The 20,175-nt window shown below is 38.3% G+C and overlaps 1 protein-coding gene across 6 annotated transcripts in view; it reads left to right on the forward strand.

The window, feature by feature from the left end:
- The first annotated feature begins 533 nt into the window (after positions 1–533).
- The window catches only part of PALS1 (protein associated with LIN7 1, MAGUK p55 family member), a 74,894-nt gene continuing 55,252 nt past the window's right edge, over positions 534–20,175 (forward strand). For 2 of the 6 annotated variants that reach the window (XM_081513423.1, XM_081513426.1), the window contains exon 1: positions 534–577. The gene's annotated coding sequence lies outside the window, so the exon portion shown is untranslated. Of the gene's footprint in view, positions 578–613; positions 766–20,175 lie in introns of those variants that run through there. The other 4 variants (XM_081513421.1, XM_081513424.1, XM_081513422.1 and 1 more) reach the window with 2 other exon arrangements.

Below are 20,175 nucleotides of genomic sequence, written 5' to 3' on the forward strand. Positions count from 1 at the left end.
GCATCCTTCCTGTCTGGTTTTCAGAATTCGGTCCCAGCTGCTAGCTTTGTGAAGTCTTCCACGGTAGCAGAGAATTCTTTCGTGGGACACCACACGCATCCAGGTGTTCGGGTATGCCATGGTTCTTTTTTACACAAATGTTAGACTGTGTGACGTGCTTCACAGGACATGACGAGTCGCCTCAAGGGGAACCAGATTTTCTTCAGCAGCTGACGGACATTCAGGGAGATAAGAAAGGTCTGTAGAGCGTGAGCCCGCCCACTGCGTCTTAGCGAAACCTCACGTCCTCACATAACCTGGCCAGTGAGCTCAAGCCAAAAGCAGTTCCATACCGCCCGAAAGCCCGAAACACTTCGCGTTTTCCACTTGAGGCGCGCGAGTGCGCGCGCGGCCGGCCCCTCGGGAGCTGCAGAGCGGACCAATGAGCGGGCCCGGTCTCCGCGCCGGCTCGGGATTGGGCGAATCGCGCCAGCCTCTCTGCCAAACAGCGGGCAGGCGTGCAGAGGAGCGGCTGGGATAGGCGCGTCCACTGCGCCAGAGTCCCGGGAGCGCGTGCGCGGTCTCGCGCGGTCTCGAGGTGGAATCACTAGCGGCGACGGCGGCGACTGGCGGTGGGGCGGGGGCGGGGATTTAAGATTGTGAGGTAGGGAATCGCGAGTTTCTGGATTCTTTATCCGGTATTTTAAGTGCCGCTGGGAAGCTGTCGTTTCTGTAGTGTTTAGAGGAGGCCGGGGCGGGAGGAGCGGCGGCCGCCGTGGCGCGGAGGTAAGAGGCTGACCGGCGGCGGCTCGGTGTGGCGGTCTTAATCAACAGGTCCCCGCGAGCGGCCAGGGGAGGCGCGGCCGCGCTCACCCCCTCCCCCACGCGCGGGCCAGGGCGGGACCCCGGGCTGCTTCGCGGGCTGCTCCAGGCAGCGGGAGCCCGGCCGGCAGCGGAGGGTGTCAGCTCAACCTTTGTCCCTCGGAGGAACGCTGCCTGGCGGTGCCCCCTCCCTCTGCCTTGGCTAACGACCCACCTCGGCGGCTCTCCTGCCCGCCCGGCCCGAGGTGCCGGGAGGCGCCTGCTCTCTGCGCCCACGCCTCGAGGTTCGCAACTCTCCGGACTCGCTCCAGGCCGGGTCCGGGATCTTGGCGGGGCGAAGAACACTTTCCTTTGCTGGACGGAATGTAGTCGTCGTTTCTCTGCCCTACTCAGCTGCCGGTATTCGGCTCCTCGCTGCATTCTGGAAACAAATAAACAAACAGTTCTTACTTCCTCGTAACCATTTTTAAAGAAAAGCGTAATCCTGTTCATGGTTTCTGATAAGTTAGCAGGTTGAAGTTGGAAGCCTGTAAATTGTTGTCAGCTGCGTTTAACGAGAGGGTTTAAACAGTCTTGGGTGCAAGTTATGTAACTAATGATAATAACTCACCTTCTGTCTAGTTGATTGACATACAGTGAGATGTTCAGAATTAGGTTTCCGTCGAAAGGTTTTTCTTGGCAGTTGACGTTCAAATTAAAATCGCATACCTAGGAGGTTTTTAGAAGTAATACGTACTGTGTGTTTTGTCTCTTCTCGTTTAGAATTGTGAAAATTTAGATTTGGCAAGCCCTTGGAACAAAATTTTTGAAATTTCGATTTTAATGACAAGGTGAAAGGTGTTAATATTTGAGTTTTTTAAAAGTGTTACGTGTTAATGATAGTGTTCCAATTATGCTTTTGGATTATCCCAGAAATTAATAACCTAATAAATTCTTCAATAGGAACAAGTGGCATGCTGGTTATTGGTGTCTTTGAAGTATAAGTATTGGGATAATGAAATTGTTAAATAAGCTCTTTTGGATAGTAAACTACTGACTATTGACTAGATTTCTGTAGATTTGCATGTTACAGGTTTTAAAAGGCTTTTTATACTATTGTAGCAAGCAGAAGCTATTAAATTATAGTGTAGGAACTCTGTAGATGAAACAGGCAAAAAAATACAGAAAGAAATTCATCATTTTATCTTTGTTAAAACAAAGTCGAGTGAATCTTACCGTGTAGTCGAATGACTTTTGGCCACACAGACTTGAACTTGAGAAGACTGACTCATTAATATTAACATATTTTAGAATGATAAACTACAAAAGGATATGCAAATTTTACTTGAGGGTTGCCAAAGGTAGTAGGACTTCCCTCATAGCTCAATCGGTAAAGAATCTGCCTGGAGTGCAGGAGACCTGGGTTTGATTCCTGGGTCGGGAAGATCCTCTGGAGAAGGAAATGGCTACCCACTCAGGTATTCTTGCCGGGAGAATCCCGGGACTCTACCTGGCAGGCTACAGGCCATGGGATCGCAAGAGTCGGACATGACTTAGCGATTAAACCACCACCACTAAGTAGAGTGAGTTTAAGAGTTTATATGATCTTTCTGAATAATTATTATATGATTAAAAAGCTCATCACAAACATAAAAGAAATCTGGCCCATTTTTCGTATCAGTATCCTTGTTGAGTTGGAAATAATCTTAGTCTTTGTATAGTCTAACCTCTTCATTTTCCAAGAAAAGGAAAGTGAGGTATAGATTAGTTAGCAGAGTTGGAACTAAATGCTTAAATGCTTGCTTTCAGATTCCAGTACAGTGTTCTTTTCACTATATACTATTGTTAAATAAACTGATAAGTTAAACCCTTCTCAAAAATCATATATGGAGCCAGCAGAGTTGATTTTTTTCCCTTATGCATTTTTTCCTTTTCTTTTTTAAATTACCACTAACCACAATTAATTCATTCTTTGACTGAAAGGTTATCTCAGTTTTTCAGTATTTCAGACAATGTTTAGTGCATATCTCCTTGAACACATTTGTAAAGTTTTCTCTGGAATGAATTGCTGGGCCATAGGTTGATGTGCATTTTCAACTTTGCTAGCTGCAGATAATACTCCAGAGTTGTAACAATTTACAGACCTGCCAACACCATATGAGTCACCCTTACCCGCATTTAGAATTGCCAGATTGGCGTTGTCAGATTTTTTAATTTGTGCCAGTCTGATGGGTGAGAAATGATATGATTATTTTCCTTCTTTCACAAAGGTTTTAACTTTAATTTTGGTGAAGTGAAATTAACTCATGTTGTTGTCCAATTGTTTTGACAGATACATAGAGCTATGCAACTACCAAAATTGAGACACCCAGTAACAGTTCCAGCACCTGAAATTCCCTTGAGCTGCTCTTTTATATATAGTCTTTTAACTGCTGGCAACTGATATTGATTATTGCCTTTCCCTGTAATTTGTCTTTTCTAGAATATCAGGTAATGGAATTATATAGTGTTTAGCCTTTTGAGTCTGGTTTCTTTAATTTAGCATAATACTTTGGAGCGTTTGTTCATGTTGAGTGTATCAGCAATTCTTTATATTGCTGAATGTAGTATTCCAGTGTATGGATGTATCACAATTTATCCAGCTACCAGTTGAAAGACATTTGAGTTTTTTGTTTGGACTCTGAATAAAGGTGCTATAAATCTCTGTCAGCAAGTTTTTATGTGAACACAAGCCTTCATTTCTCTTGGATAAGCACCTCCGAGTGAAATTTCTGGGTCATGTGGGAAGTGTATGTTTAACTTTAAAAATATGTGCTAGGTAGAATAGTGGCCCACAAAGATGTTCTGCTCCCTGGAAACTGTGAATAAATCAGGTTACATGACAAAAGTGAATTAAAGTTGTAGCTGGAAGTAATCAACTGACTTTAAAATAGAGTTTATCCTGAGGTTATCCAGGTGCTGTGCCTAGTGTATCGCAAAGGTTCTTAAAAGGGGAAGAGAAGGTAGAAAGATGTAACAGTGGGAACAGGGACAGAGAGATGCAGAGTTCTTGGTTTTGAGTTGGAGAATTTGGGGCATAAGCTAAGATATATGGTCTCTGGAAAAGGCCAGGAAAGGGATTAATCTTTAGACCACCTGGAAAAAATGGAGTTCTGCCAACAACTTGATTTTTCACCCAGAGAGACCTGTGTCAGATATTTAACCTACAGAACTGTAAAATAATAAGTTTATGATGTTTTAAACCACTAAATTTGTGGCAACTTGTCACAGTAGTATAGGAAACTATACACTGTAAAAGGCATTTTCCAAAGAGGCTGAATTATATTCTCAGTGGTGTATGAGTATTCTAGTTACTTTACATCCTCATCAACACTTGGTATGATGACTCTTTAATTTTAGTCATTGTAATAGGTATATACATAGCAGTATTTCACTGTGGTTTTTATTTGAATTTTTCTCATGAATATTGATGCTGAGCATCTCTTCTGTGCTTACTTGCCATCTGCATATCTTTGGTGAAGTGTCCAAGTTCCAAATCTTTTTCCACTTTTAAATTGAATTTGCTTATTGTCTGATTTTTTTCTAGTCCTTTGCCAGATATGTGGTTTGCAGAGATTTTCTTCCAGTCTATGGCCTGCCATTTCCTTCCTTCTCAGCTGTGTCTTTCGAAGTACGGAAGTTTTAAATTTTGGTTAAGTGCAAATTATCAGTATTTTCTTTTATGAGTCTTAGTTTTGGTATTGTATATAAGAACTCTTTCCCAAACCAAGATCACAAAGATTTTCTCCTGTGTCTTCTTCTATAAATTATATATTTTACCTTTAGATCTGTGTTATACTTTTGAGTTACTTTTTGTGTAGAGGTGTAAATTGAGTTTCATCTATTTGTCCAGTTGTTCCATGTCTGTTTGTTAAGAAGACTGTTCTCCATTGAATTGTCTTTGTCTCTTGGTGAAAAACCACTTGACTATAATTGTGTAGGTTTCTTTCTAGCCTCCTGTGTGTTCCATTGTTGTGTTTGGCTTTTTTTTCCCGCCAGTATCACAGTGTCTTGATTAATATAGCTTTAAAATTAAGTCTTGAAAACAGGTAATGTGAGTTCTCCAACTTTTTTTTTTTTCCAAAATTGTTTTAGCTATCTTAGTACTTTTGCCTAAATTTTAGAATCAGCTTATTGCTATAAATATATATAAATTCTGCTAGGATTTTGCAGGTCAGGAAGCAACAGTTAGAACTGGACATGGAACAACAGAGTGGTTCTAAATAGGGAAAGGAGTACGTCAAGGCTGTATATTGTCACTCTGCCTATTTAACTTGGTATGCAGAGTACATCATGAGAAACGCTGGGCTGGATGAAGCACAGCTGGAATGAAGATTGCCGGGAGAGACATCAATAACCTCAGATATGCAGATGACACCACCCTTATGGCAGAAAGTGAAGAAGAACTAAAGAGCCTCTTCATGAAAGTGAAAGAGGAGAGTGAAAAATTTGGCTTAAAACTCAACATTCAGAAAACTAAGATCACGGCATCTGGTCTCATCATTTCATGGCAAATAGATGGGGAAAAGTGGCTGACTTTATTTTTCTGGGCTCCAAAATCACTGTAGATGGTAATTGCAGCCATGAAATTAAAAGATGCTTGCTCCTTGGAAGAAAAGTTATGACCAACCTAGGCAGCATATTAAAAAGCAGAGACATTACTTTGCCAACAAAGGTCCATCTAGTCGAAGCTATGGTTTTTCCAGTAGTCACGTATGGATATGAGAGTTGGACCATAAAGAAAGCTGAGTGCCAAAGAATTGATGCTTTTGAACTGTGGTGTTGGAGAAGACTCTTGAGAGTCCCTTGGACTACAAGGAGATCCAACCAGTCCATCCTAAAGGAAATCAGTCTGAATGTTCATTGGAAAGACTGATGCTGAAGTTGAAACTCCGATACTTTGGCCACCTCATGCGAAGAGCTGACTCATTGGAAAAGACCCTGAGGCTAGGAAAGATTGAAGGATGGAGAAGGGGATGACAGAGGATGAGATGATTGGACAGCGTCACCAACTCAATAGACACGAGTCTGAGTAAACTCCGGAAGTTGATGATAGACAGGCGTGCTGCATTCCATGGGGTCACAAAGAGTCGGACATGACTGAGCAACTGAACTCAGGATTTTGAGATTGTTGTAGATGAGTTTGATAATTGACGTCTTAAGAAAATAGAGTTTTCCAATCTATGAACATGATATTTCTATTTAGGTCTTTTATTTCTTTCATGAATGTTTCATAGTTTTCAACATGTAGATCCTGCAAATGTTTTATTAGTTCTATACCTAAGTATTTCAGTTTTTTAGTCCTATTGCAAATGTCATTTTTAAAACTTTGTCTTTCCAGTTGACCATTGACTGTATGTAGAAATGCAATCAATTTTTATATGTTGCCTTTTCTGAGTTTTTATTAAACTCATTTATAAGTTCTAGGAGTGTTTTTCCTGTAGATACCTTGGAATTTGTCTAAGGAGGCAGTCATGTCACTTATGAATAGAGAAACCTACCTTCTTTTTTTTCTTGACTTTTTGCAGTGTCTAGGACTTCCAGTGATTAGTAGGGTTGAAAGGGAACATCCTCGCCTTGTTCACAATCTAAGAGCATTCAGTCTTTCACCTTCAAAGTATAATTAATGCTAGATGTAAGTCATTTGGTAGATTCTCTAAATCAGATTAAGGAAATTTCCTTCTGTTCTGAGGTTGCTGAGAGTTTGAGGGGGGCTGTTTGTTTGCGTTTTTAATCATGAATGGATGTTGAATTTTGTCAAATGCCTTTCTGCATGTATTGAGGTGACCATTTGAATTTTTTTAAACTGTTAATATGGTGAATTACACTGATTAATTTTTCAATGTTGATGTGGCCTTGTGTGTTTCTGGGAATAACTCCAGAGTTGTTGCAAACTAAATAATTTTGGGTTATTTTCCTTTGATATTGACATTTTTCTTAAAAATAAAAAGGAAACTGAATAAAAGATTTTGTGAAAGTGTTTATAAAGTCAGCAAAATCAAGGTATTCATTAACAGTTATGTACATTTCATATGTTGAAGGACTTGATCTATCTATACTGGAGTTTATCGACTGTACTTTGCCACTATAGGACTCCTGTTTAAAATTGTTAAATGAAGAAAGAAAATGTTTGTAACACTGGAATCAAGCATTTCCTCATGCTGGCTTAATTTAAGCAAATTGTTTAAGTGCATTTGGATAGTTAAGTGTATTTTGAATGAAGATAAAATGATTGGGAGATTTTTTATTTGGAATGAAAGCAATGGGAATTTCACATATGATGGGGGCTGGGGGTTGGGGGAAAGCTCCTTCAACACGAGAAAATCAACTATAGAAATCAACTATAGACCCTTGAGTAATCACATAAATGGTTGATTTGATCCAAGGGTAATGAATTCAGTGAATCTATTAAAAAGTGTGAAGTGAAGTATACCAGGCTCTGTTTTGCTATAATGAAGATGTTCTTCATGAAAAAATGTAGGTACATAGTAAAAAGATACATGCTTATTAAATATGTTTTAATATGGTGAATTGTGAAGTTTTTCCTCCATCAGTTCCTACTACAGAAGACAGTTTAATTGTTAAGAATAAGGTTTCATGGGGAATTCCCTGGCAGGCTAGGACTCGGCACTTCCCCCGCAGGAAGAGGCATCCCTGGTTGGGGTGCCGAGATCCCATACCTTACCACCTTCCCTTGAAAACAACAAGGGTTCAGTAACTTCATAATCAAGCTATTTAATTTTATCATTTTTATAAATTTGAGCTTATCATGATTTAAACATTATAAAGTTTCAAGCAGTTTCTCTCATGTAATTTTGAAGTTCCTTCTGTCTTAATAGTTGTCTCAAAGACGCTAAACATTAAAGTTTTGAGGCCTCTGAGGTTCTTTGCGTTTTTGATGCTTTAAGGCAGGGGTTGGCAAATTTCTGTAAAAGGCCAGGTAGTAAATATTTTAAGCTTTGCAGATTGTACCAGTTCTGTTGCAGGTACCCAACTGTGCTGTTACAGTGCAAAGATGGCCAAATGAATCTGTGTTCCAGTAAAACTTTGTTTATAAAAACAAGGTATGCCTTATTTGGCCTGTGGGCTTAGTTTGCCTATTTTGATTTAGGGCAAAACTTTCAGCAGGAAAAATGAAAATAATTATAGTAATATAGCAGAAAGACTTTAAGATCACCTGAGTTGGAAGGTTATTCAGTGCTGTAATTCCCAGCCACGCCTTCATTGTCCTTATCTTTAACAGGTGGCCATCTAGGAAGATGATTGAAAAAGATAAAATGGGGTATGGAAGGTACTGAGCAAAATATTCTGACATGTAGTAGATACTTAATAAGTATTTACTCCCACCACCATGCCATTTTATGTTATTTTACAGTGTAGTTGTCCAAATATTAGAAATTATGGTTGTATTTATATTTCTAGCTAAATTATCTTTTGAATAATGCTTATTGGACATGTAAATTGTAACTGTTTGGCTTCACAGTAGTATCAGAAACTTCACATGAAAAAATTGAGAGTTTGTGTTAAAATATAACTTCTTGTTTTGAGGATTTTACATTGTCACAAAAAATGTTTGATAATGTCACTTAAAATGCATTATTTTGATATAACCTAAGAAGTAGGTTTTCTGTATTTTGAGTGCTTCAGAACTGCCTGTAAGATTGTATATATTGAAATTAATTGACTCCTGTGAGTGAACTGAACTGGGTGCTCTGCTAGAATTTGGTTGTACTTTAAAAGTACTTATATTTAGGTGCTCATTTTTGTGTAATGTTTGGGACATAAGGGATGCTTCAGAAAGTTGTTTTTCTTTCTTTCTGAATTTCTGTCCAGATAGAGCTGGATTTGAAATTTTAACTCCCCTCGCCCCTCCAAAAAAAAAAAACCTCAGTGCTTTTTGGCAGATCAGAGACAGAGATGCCACATACGTGGCTGTTGGATTAATTTTGCGCCAGTAGTTAGTGGCAGGACTGGGGTTGGATCTCATGTACCAGATTGATTATCTTTTTAGTACTCATTTCATTGCTCTGTTGTGTGGTTTGTTAGCTCTGTTATTACCTGCCTCTGGACTCCCAGAAATTGTTTTCTTGTCCCATGTTCTCTATTTTTCCCTTAAAGTTTAAGCAGAAGCTGTTGCAAAGTCTTATCAAATTTTACTAAGAAAACTTTATATTATTGTTTAATCACAGTTATAGCTTAGAATGCAATTGTATTATACTTAGTGTGAAAGCAGATTGTAAAAATTCAGCTTTACATTGATTATATTATCTGTATACTTATATATGAGTTGGTTTTTCTTTGGTCTGCAAGTAATCATTATAACTAGTTTATTCAGAAGATTATAGGTAAATACTGAATATTTATAATGTGAAGACTTTGAGTGGGATATAAAGAAGTATTAGATGAAGTCACTGCCCTCAAAGGCCTGGCTTTGAAGTAAGTATGGATAGTCCCTTAGAGACTGAGTTGGATTAAGAGAATTTATTAGTTGTTTGAAATGGACAGAATCACAGAATTGCTGAAATAATATGCAAATAAATTGTAGGGTTCCTTTTATACTGTTGCAGACTTACAATTTTTAAAAAATTATATATCAAGGTTTATTTAACTGTGTTACTGTTGGTGAGTTGTTTCTAACTTTTGGTTATTATGAGTAAATGTTACCATGACTGTTCCTGTAAGTTTAGTTTATGAAGGTGCATGTGAACACATGTTTCTCAGGGGCTCTGTTCTCTGGTATAGTGGCCACTAGCCACATGTGACTATTTAAATTTGGATTAACTAAAATTAAGACTTCAGTTCTTCAGTTACACATGCCACATTTCAAGTGCTTGTTAGCCATATATGGCCAGTGTGGCTATGTTATTACTGCACAGTGCAGATACAGAGCATTTTCATTATTGCATATAACCATCAGGGCATTCAAGGAAATTGTATCGTGAACCCCAGAGTTAAACCTCTGGCCAGGTGATTTATCTGAGGACTATACAAATAAGCAAATAAGCTGCAGACGTTTTTCATAATAATGATTCACTTACAAGTAATCAGTAGATACCTAAGAGTTTATGAAAGGAAATCTGATGGTTCTTTGTAGGCATCTTAAAGGGACAGTGTTCTTTTTATATTTTACTCTGTTATACTTTATTTCTTACCCTTATACTTTATACCTTATCCTTTTATACTTCAACTTGATAGTGAGAGTAGTATTTAATTTGGCTGAATCGCAGTCCTTTTTTCTTTCCGCTAACCCTACCCGGAACTGTATCCTTTGCCCCATCTCTTAGTGTGTCATCCTTGGTATATAGTTCTAAACATTAACAACTTTGTGACCAAATAGAGGCTCAGAGAGATTATTTTATCCTGACTCCTGTTGTAACTGATAGCAGGTATTTGAATTCAGTTTATTTTTCTCGAAAGCCCTTGGATTTTTCTACTTTGTATTTTAGCCTGCTTTTAGACTTACCTTGTTTAACACTGTCTTTTTGGTAAGATTAAAATCTTTTTTTAGGAAAGACATCTTTAATTTAGTGTTTCAATTGTACTTGAATTAAAGTGAAGAACTTTGAGCCTGTAAATTGTAAACTCCTTAAGGGTAGGGGCTATGTCTTTTTATTTTAGTATCTCACTGCTTAATATGGCACATGGTAGATGAATGTTATCAATTTGCACTTTTTAATCATTTACTTATTAAACCTTAGCCTTACTTGTAAGTTTCATCCCAGAGACTATTCTAACCTAGTCACCTCCTGTAGCCTGAGAGAATTTGAGATTCAGAACAGTTCCATTTATTCGGTGTTGACCATAAATGTGTTTATTGATGGATGGGGGGTGTTGTCTAACTTTCACACGTTCTTAATTAGCTTTCTTTACAAATATTAAATGTGAATGGATGAATTATGGGCTATGATAGACATCATAGTTACGAACCTTGCACTGATTAAGTACTCATACTGTGGAATCAGATTGGTGCTGAAATACCTTCTTGACTTGTGTGTGACTCTGGGCAGGTTAACCTGTTAAAATCTGATTCCTTATCTGCACAATGGGGGTTGTACTTGTGCCTGATTCAGAGGTTGTAGGGAAGGAAAAACCTTTTTCTCTTTCCTCCTAGGTTCTTTGTCTAGGGCTCTGCAAATTAAACTGACAAAAGAAAGAGTAATAGAAGAAATGGTTTATCACTTATGTGTATGGAGGGCTACAGAGGAAAGAATTGGAGACCATAGAAGCAGTGAGTCTGAGCGATAAATTGTGGAATAGAGACAAGACAAAGGAAAGAGGCTTTTTAGGGCCTGCAAATTGTGGGAATGTAAATATGTGGGGGCAACTAGTGGAATATAAAGATTATTTTAGTCAGATTTGTTATGCATATTTATGTCAGTGTCATCTGCATTGATAAGAGTCAACTCTGAGGATTGAGTTCCTCTTTCTGGTACTTTTACAAATGAAAATTCATGTTACCTTTAAAAAGGGAAATTTATGCCCTGCTTTTTAAGTGTGATAGGAAAAGGCAGTTTTTTCCTGTTGTATGCTGTATTTTAATTGCCTTATCTCAAAATAACCCTTTTGCCAAAATGTCACCTTTTGAAGTGGAATATTCAGATCCCCTTCAGAGTCTTATTTTGAGGATTAATTGAAATGATGTATCAAGAATGATTAGCATAGTACCTGGTATATATATTAAGCACTTCATAAATGCTTATCCATAAATAAGAGAAAGAATACAAACCTGTTTTATGATACTTACATGGACTAGCAATGAACTGTATTGTTTTCATAAATATATTTTGAATAGTTTGTGTGATTATCAATAATTTGATTAAGCAGTTTTGTAGGAATTGTGGGAATTGATTGTCATAGACTGAGTCAGTGATGGATAATTGTAATTTTGTGTTGAGGTAAAGCTTTTTTCTTCTCTGAAATAATAGTGAAAGTCAGTGGGGGGAAAACAATTTGTTGCTCTATTTATAAACAGCTTACGTATGTAGTCAGATCGAGTTCTGCTCAGCTTTACTAGTTTCTCTTATTGACTCTCAAGCATTAGTCAAGGATATTTTTCACTAGGTCATTTTTACTACACTTTAAAATAGGCTTAAAAAGTTAGCATAGTTTTTAGAGTTGAGTTTCATTATGGGGATTTAAAATTTATGTTTAGAAAGCATTTGTTTAATTTTACTCATGTTAGAGTACTTGGATTAGTGTTTTGTTTACTTTTTTTCCTTTTGTGTAATGGAAGCCTTCCATATATGTCTCGGGTCTCATATTCTTTCCCATTTATACAAGTTTTCTTAGGATGCTCTTCTACAGGTAATTCCTGCAGCATTTTCTGCAGTTGTAGTGCAGCACTTACCAAATAGCATTGAGGTTCTATAGAGGTTTTGTTTGTTTGCTTGTGCACTTATACTTGTTTTTCATACTAGAATTTAAGTTCCTTAAGAATTTAGACACTCCACCTTAGCAATCTTCTTGCCAGTGACTATCCCAAGTTTCTGTACCAAATGAGTACTTACATTGTTGAATGGATGTATAGTTTAGTAACCTTTTATAACTATAGGATTTCTGTACCGTAATCTTACAGATTGACCTTTCATTCTTATTTCTTATAATATCCTTTTTATGTTTTACTGCCTTACTAAGACTGGTCAAAATCAGAACATTACTCATATCCTCAGTCAGCAATTCTATAGTGCTAAAAGTTCAGTGGATTCTAAACTTGGTGACATTTGTATCCTCATCAGTCTTCTTCCTTTTCAAATTCACCTTTCCTGTTTTGATAACATAACTTTACTTCTCGTCCTGAAAGTATTCTCTATGGATTATTAATTTCAGTCAGTTTTCTTGTTCTGATAATTCTGAAATGATTATTTGGTATTCCTTCAATGACAATGCAGATTTTTTTTTTTTTAATTGCCAATTGTTGAATTGCATACCAATAAACCATCTAGGTAGAGATAATCATCTACTAATTTGCTGACCTTTGGAGTCTTTTTTTTCCTCTAGTAAACTATAAATCACTTGAGGTCAAAAGTTAGTATATCTTAACAGTGCACTTTTAGAGACCTGCAACTTGTGATACATGGGTTTCAGGGAAAGAAACTGACTAAAAGGATTGAGATTAAAGGGGAAGGAGAAAATCTTTATAAAATAGGCATACAAATAGACATCTAGAAAGCAAAACATTAACCCTGTAAGTATGGTAATTAGGATTCTTGGAGTTTGTGATTGTGTATTATTAATACAATGAAAGATAAACTTAACTTACTATATTATAAAGTGTTAGTAGTCTGTATTGGAATTTTTCTTTAATGCTGTTACTCCTTTGGTAAACTGGTTTCCTCTCATTTTTAAATTACAGATGTAATGTGTTCATTTTTGTGTGGTAGAAGTCCTGACTTCTGAAGAGTTTTAGTGATTGCTTAAGTGATTTATTTATAAATTCTTATTGTTGCATTGTTTATAAACTTGTTTAGGATCTTAGGGATAATATTTTGATTCCTTCTATTTGCCTAATTGTTCTAGAACTCTTGAAAGGGCTTTGGTGCTTCTGCTAATGTTTTGTATTTTAAGAAGGTAGTTGTAATTTTAAAAGTCACTATTTTTTCTTTCAAAAAAGTATCATCAAAAAGATTATCCATGTGGTTTTTTCTCCCCTCAAATTATAAAGGTAACACATTTTTTTGTCTGTTTTGTAAGGTGTCCAAATTGTACAGGAAGTAAAACCTAATAAAAAAGTTATCCTTAATTTTCAGAGATACTAAGTGGAAACAATATTCCATATATTTTTCTGTATTTTTTGTGACTAACTTTATAAATGTTTTTATGTGCATTTATAAAAATGGGATGATATGTATGTGTGTGTTGGTCGCTCAGTCATGTCTGACTCTTTGCAACCCCATGGACTGTAGCCCACTAGCCTCCTCTGTCTATGGGATTTTCTAGGCAAGAGTACTGGAATTGGTTGCCATTTCCTTTTCCAGGGGATCTTCCCAGCCCAGGGATTGAACCTGGGTCTCCTGCATTGCAGGCAGATTCTTGACCATCTGAGCCACCAGGGAAGCCCCTGGGTGATATATAAGTACCATTAATTAATTCACTTAACTTTTTTTGTTCCATGTCAGTTCATATAGGGCTTTATGCTCTGCTGCTGCTGCTGCTGCTGCTGCTAAGTCGCTTCAGTCGTGTCCGACTCTGTGCGACCCCATAGACGGCAGCCCACCAGGCTCCACCGTCCGTGAGATTCTCCAGGCAAGAGCACTGGAGTGGGCTGCCATTTATGCTCTAGTAGCTACATTAAAAAAAATTTGAAATACACAGGTGACATTCTTTTTTTTTTTTTCTTTTTTTGCCACACTGTGTAGCTTGTGTGATCTCAGTTCCTCCACCAGCGATTGAACCTGGGCCACAGCACTTAACACCTGGAATTCTAACCACTAGACCACCAGGGGACTCTCTTAATAGTATATTCTGTTTAACACAATGTCTAAAGAATTACCATCTCTGCATGTATTAAATGCAAAAAGTAATGAAATGTTTTGTATTCATTTCTCCCCCAATGAAAGTGTGTGAAAGTGTTAGTCACTAAGTTGTGTCCAACTCTTTGCACCAGTGTCCAGCTCAGCCCACCAGGCTCCTCTGTCCATGGAATTCTCCAGGCAAGAATACAGGAGTGGGTGGCCATTCCCTTCTCCAGGGGATCTTTCCAACCCAGGGACTGAACCTGAGTCTTCCTGCCTCGTAGACAGGTTCTTTATCATCTGAGCCACCTGGGAAGCCCATTTTTCCCCCTGTGCTGAATCTTTAAAATCTAGTGCATATTTTATACTGATGACACATCTCAATTAGAATGATAGACTTTCATTGGAAATACTTAATCTATATTTAGATTTTTTAAAAATTTTACAGTTGAAAAAGTAGAGTAACATACCCAGATTGTTCCTAACATACTCTATAGGATAAATTTCTAGAAAAGGAATTGTTAGTGAAGGTTTATTTAAAATTTTTGGTATTTGTTGTTGTTCAGTTGCTCAATCATGTCCGACTCTTTGTGACCCCATAGACTGCAGCACGCCAGGCTTTCCTGTCCTTCACTATCTGCCGGAGCTTGCTCAAACTCATGTCCATTGAGTTAGTGATGCCATCCAACCATCTCATCCTCTGTCATCCCCTTCTCCTCCTGCCTTCAATCTTTCCCAGCGTCAGGGTGTTTTCTAATGAGTCAACTCTTGGCATCAGGTGGCCAAAATATTGAAGCTTCAGCATCAGTCCTTCCAATGAATACTCAGGGTTGATTTCCTTTAGAATCAACTGGTTTGATCTCCTTGCAGTTCAAGGGACTCTCAAGAGTCTTCTCCAACACCACAGTTCAAAAGCATCAATTCTTTGGTGCTCAGCCTTCTTTATGGTCCAACTCTCACATCCGTACAGGACTACTGGAAAAACCATAGCTTTGACTCTGTGGACCTTTGTCGGCAAAGTGATGTGTCTGCTTTTTCATGCACTGTGTAGGTGTGTCGTAGTTTTCTTCCAAGGAGCAAGCATCTTTTAATTTCATGGCTGCAGTCCCCATCTGCAATGATTTTGGAGTCCAAGAAAATAAAGTCTGTCACTTTCCATTGTTTCCTCATCCATTTACCATGAAGTGATGGGACCAGATGACATACAACAGTGAAGTTAAATGAAGCAGTTAAGTGAGAAAAGATGAATTTTCCATAATCATGTTTTAAAGGTAAAAGAATGATGTAAATGTGATTTTTTTTTTTTTTTTAAAGAAAGCCTGTAGTCAGTATGGTATTGTTTTACAGAGACAGCTAACTTAGCACTACGGAGCCACATGAAGGTTCACTTATGTGGCTTTTAGTTCCTGTTCTGTTAACTTCTAGCTCTGAGACTTAGCTTACAGTGCTTGCATGTCTTCTGGAAATTGTGGATATCTGACCTGCTCACCTTTCAGGGCACCTGTGGAGATCAAATGAAATAACATGCTTGAATTACTATAAAAACTGAAAAGCTTTACAAATAAATGTGTAAATCACTTACAAATTTTCATTTCTAGCCTTTGGATCTCTGTCTAGCAGTTAACAGCAAGACATAATTCCCACTTTAAATGCAATACTTCTAAAATGCAATTTATTGTCTTTCCAGTTCTCCCCTCTCGTTTTTTTCCATGGGAGAAAAACCTTATTCTCTGAATTTTCCTATTTTAAGGTCCTGTAATTTCTGCCAGCTTCAACTATCATGCTCAATATTACATAATTGTATCTGGTTCCTTGTCGCCAAAGCCAGTCAGATCATCCTTTATTATAAGCATTGTTTGCAATTATCCGTTTTCCTTCTGCTATTTCCTTTATCCTCCCATGCATAAAGTATTAATACATTGTCTCTATTGACTGCTCTACTTACATTTCTCTTAATCAACTGGTAACAGTGTAAAGAAGATTTAACTTTCTAAAAACTTCGTTTCCAATTCTTTTAAAATTCCAAAACCCATAGTTTCCCATTGCTTGCAGGAGAAAATTGCAGCAATTTAGTTTGCATTTAGAGTCTATTCTGGCTTTATCTTCTATCTCTTACACTGACTCTGTTCCTTGTCAGAGAGTGTTCTTGTTCTCCCAACTAGGCCATATATATTCTTGATCGGTAGCAATATTACTGAAAAGCCATAATGCAAGTAATTTTATCCCACAAGTTTAAAAATCCGTTTCTAGTCAGTTTGAAAATGTTATAAGTTATCTTTTGTTCTAGTTCCTTTTTTCAGAAACTTTACTAACCTTTTGGATGCATTTAATCTTTCATTACCAAGTAGTTGAAGGTGATAATGGGGCAGGTCAAGTAACCAACCATTTGATATCTTTGATACTGTTTGGCTTTTAACCAGTTCTTACTGTGAGTTTGTGGTCTTAAATGTCTCCTAAGACCTTCAACCTTGTGTTTGATATAAGCAAATGGAGAATTTTCCCACTAGGGGGAAAAATAAAAACTATAATACTTTTCACTGAAGAATATTACATGATATATAGGGAGCTTGATAACGTCTGGTTAAAAAAAAATGATTTCTTATTCCTCCACCAGTTCTTAATATTGCAAGATATTAATGGGCTACGAAGTTTTGCCTTTTCCTCCATATTCACCTGACCTCTCACCTACTGACTGCCACTTCTTCAAACATCTCAACAACTTTTTCCAGGGAAAACTCTTCTACAACCAGAACGAGGCAGAAAATGCTTTCCAAGAGTTCATCAAGTCCCGAAGCATGGATTTTTACACTACAGGAATAAGCAAACTTATTTCTTGTTGGCCAAAATGTGTTGATTTTAATGGCTCCTATTTTGATGAATGAAGATATGTTTGAGCCTAGTTATGATTTAAAATTCACTGTATGAAACCACAATTACTTTTTTGCACCAACCTAATACCTACTATGAAGACCTACAAGACCTTCTAGAACTAACACCCAAAAAAGATGTCCTTTTCATTATAGGGGACTGGAATGCAAAAGTAGGAAGTCAAGAAACACCTGGAGTAACAGGCAGATTTGGCCATGGAGTACAGAATGAAGCAGGGCTGATAGAGTTCTGCCAAGAGAACGCACCAGTCATAGCAAACACCCTCTTCCAACAACACAAGAGAAGACTCTACACATGGACATCACCAGATGGTCAACACCGAAATCAGATTGATTATATTATTCTTTGCAGCCAAAGTTGGAGAAGCTCTATACAGTCAGCAAAAACAAGACTGGGAGCTGACTGTGGATCAGATCATGAATTCCTATTGCCAAATTCAGACTGAAATTCAAGAAAGTGGAGAAAACCACTAGACCATTCAGGTATGAGCTAAATCAAATCCCTTATGACTATACAGTGGAAGTGAGAAATAGATTTAAGGGACTAGATCTGATAGAATGCCTGATGAACTATGGATGGAGGTTCATGACATTGTACAAGAGACAGGAATCAAGAACATCCCCAAGAAAAAGAAATGCAAAAAAGCAAAATGGCTGTCTGAGGAGGCCTTACAAATAGCTGTGAAATGACAGGAAGCAAAAAGCAAAGGAGAAAAGGAAAGATATACCCATTTGAATGCAGAGTTCCAAAGAATAGCAAGGAGAGATAAGAAAGCCTTCCTCAGTGATCAATGCAAAGAAATAGAGGAAAACAATAGAATGGGAAAGACTAGAGATGTTTTCAAGAAAACTAGAGATACCAAGGGAACATTTCATGCAAAGATGGGCTCAATAAAGGACAGAAATGGTATGGACCTAACAGAAGCAGAAGATATTAAGAAGAGGTGGCAAGAATATACAGAAGAATTGTACAAAAAATTCTTCACAACTCAGACAATCACGATGGTGTGATCACTCACCTAGAGCCAGACATCCTGGAATGTGAAGTCAAGTGGGCCTTAGGAAGCCTCACTATGAACAAAGCTAGTGGAGGTGATGGAATTCCAGTTGAGCTATTTCAAATCCTGAAAGATGACGCTGTGAAGGTGCTGCAGTCAATATGCCAGCAAATCTGGAAAACTCAGCAGTGGCCACAGGACTGGAAAAGGTCAGTTTTCATTCCAATCCCAAAGAAAGGCAATGCCAAAGAATGCTCAAACTACCGCACAATTGCACTCATCTCACACGCTAGTAAAGTAATGCTCAAAATTCTCCAAGCCAGGCTTCAGCAATATGTGAACCGTGAACTTCAGATGATGTTCAAGCAAGTTTTAGAAAAGGCAGAGGAACCAGAGATCAAATTGCCAACATCTGATGGATCATCAAAAAAGCAAGAGAGTGCCAGAAAAACATCTGTTTCTGCTTTATTGACTATGCCAAAGCCTTTGACTGTGTGGATCACAATAAACTGTGGAAAATTCTGAAAGAGATGGGAATACCAGACCACCTGACCTGCCTCTTGAGAAACCTGTATGCAGGTCAGGAAGCAACAGAACTGGACATGGAACGACAGACTGGTTCCAAATAGGAAAAGGAGTATGTCAAGGCTGTATATTGTCACCCTGCTTATTTATCTTATATGCAGGGTACATCATGAGAAACGCTGGGCTGGAAGAAGCACAAGCTGGAATCAAGATTGCTGGGAGAAATATCAATAACCTCAGATATGCAGATAACACCACCCTTATGGCAGAAAGTGAAGAAGAACTAAAGAGCCTCTTGATGAAAGGGAAAGAGGAGAGTGAAAAAGTTGGCTTAAAGCTCAACATTCAGAAAACTAAGATCATGGCATCTGGTCCCATCACTTCATGGCAGATAAATGGGGAAACAGTGCAAACAGTGGCTGACTTTATTTTGGGGGGGCTCCAAAATCACTGCTGATGGTGACTGCAGCCATGAAATTAAAAGACGATTACTCCTTGGAAGGAAAGTTATGACCAACCTAGACAGCATATTAAAAAGCAGAGACATTACTTTGCCAACAAAGGTCCGTCTAGTCAAGGCTATGGTTTTTCCAGTGGTCATGTGTGGGTGTGAGAGTTGGACTATAAAGCTGAGCACCGAAGAATTGATGCTTTTGAACTGTGGTGTTGGAGAAGACTCTTGAGAGTCCCTTAGACTGCAAGGAGATCCAACCAGTCCATCCTAAAGGAGATCAATCCTGGGTGTTCATTGGAAGGACTGATGTTGAAGCTGAAACTCCAATACTTTGGCCACCTCATGCGAAGAGTTGACTCATTGGAAAAAACCCTGATGCTGGGAAGGATTGAGGGCAGGAGGAGAAGGGGACGACAGAGGATGAGATGGCTGGATGGCATCACCAACTCGATGGACATGGATTTGGGTGGACTCAGAGAACTGGTGATGGACAGGGAGACCTGACGTGCTGCGGTTCATGGGGTCACAACGAGTCAGACACGACTGAGCGACTGAACTGAGCTACTCACTGCTACTCACATTCATTTAAGTAATCATTCTACTTTTGTCCTCTGTAAAATACCATCTGAGGATGTTGTAAGGAGTATATGATACAAAGAACTTGAAACCGTGTATTCAAGAGTGCGTGTTATAACTGTTGAATGTTTATTCTTTATTTGGCTGCACTGGGTGTTCGTTGTTGCACACAGGCTTTCTCTACAGAGCAGGGGCTGCTTTTTTTGGTATGGTGCACAGGCTTCTTATTGCTGACATGGGCACTCGGTAGTTGTGGCACACAGATTCTAGCTGTGGCTCCACAGCATGTGGGATCTTTTTGGACCAGGGATTGAACCCGGGTCCCCTGCATTGGTAGGTGGATTTTTAACCACTACACCACCAAGGAAGTCCCGTTGAATATTTGTTTTGAGATGCTCCTTGGATAAAATACTTTGCTTCTTTAAACCTGTTTTCCCTTTTGTCATTGGGTATAACACTAATGC

Source organism: Giraffa tippelskirchi, chromosome 7 (assembly GCF_054371585.1).
Source record: "Giraffa tippelskirchi isolate mGirTip1 chromosome 7, T2T-mGirTip1v1.2.pri, whole genome shotgun sequence".
NCBI classification, from domain to species: domain Eukaryota; kingdom Metazoa; phylum Chordata; class Mammalia; order Artiodactyla; family Giraffidae; genus Giraffa; species Giraffa tippelskirchi.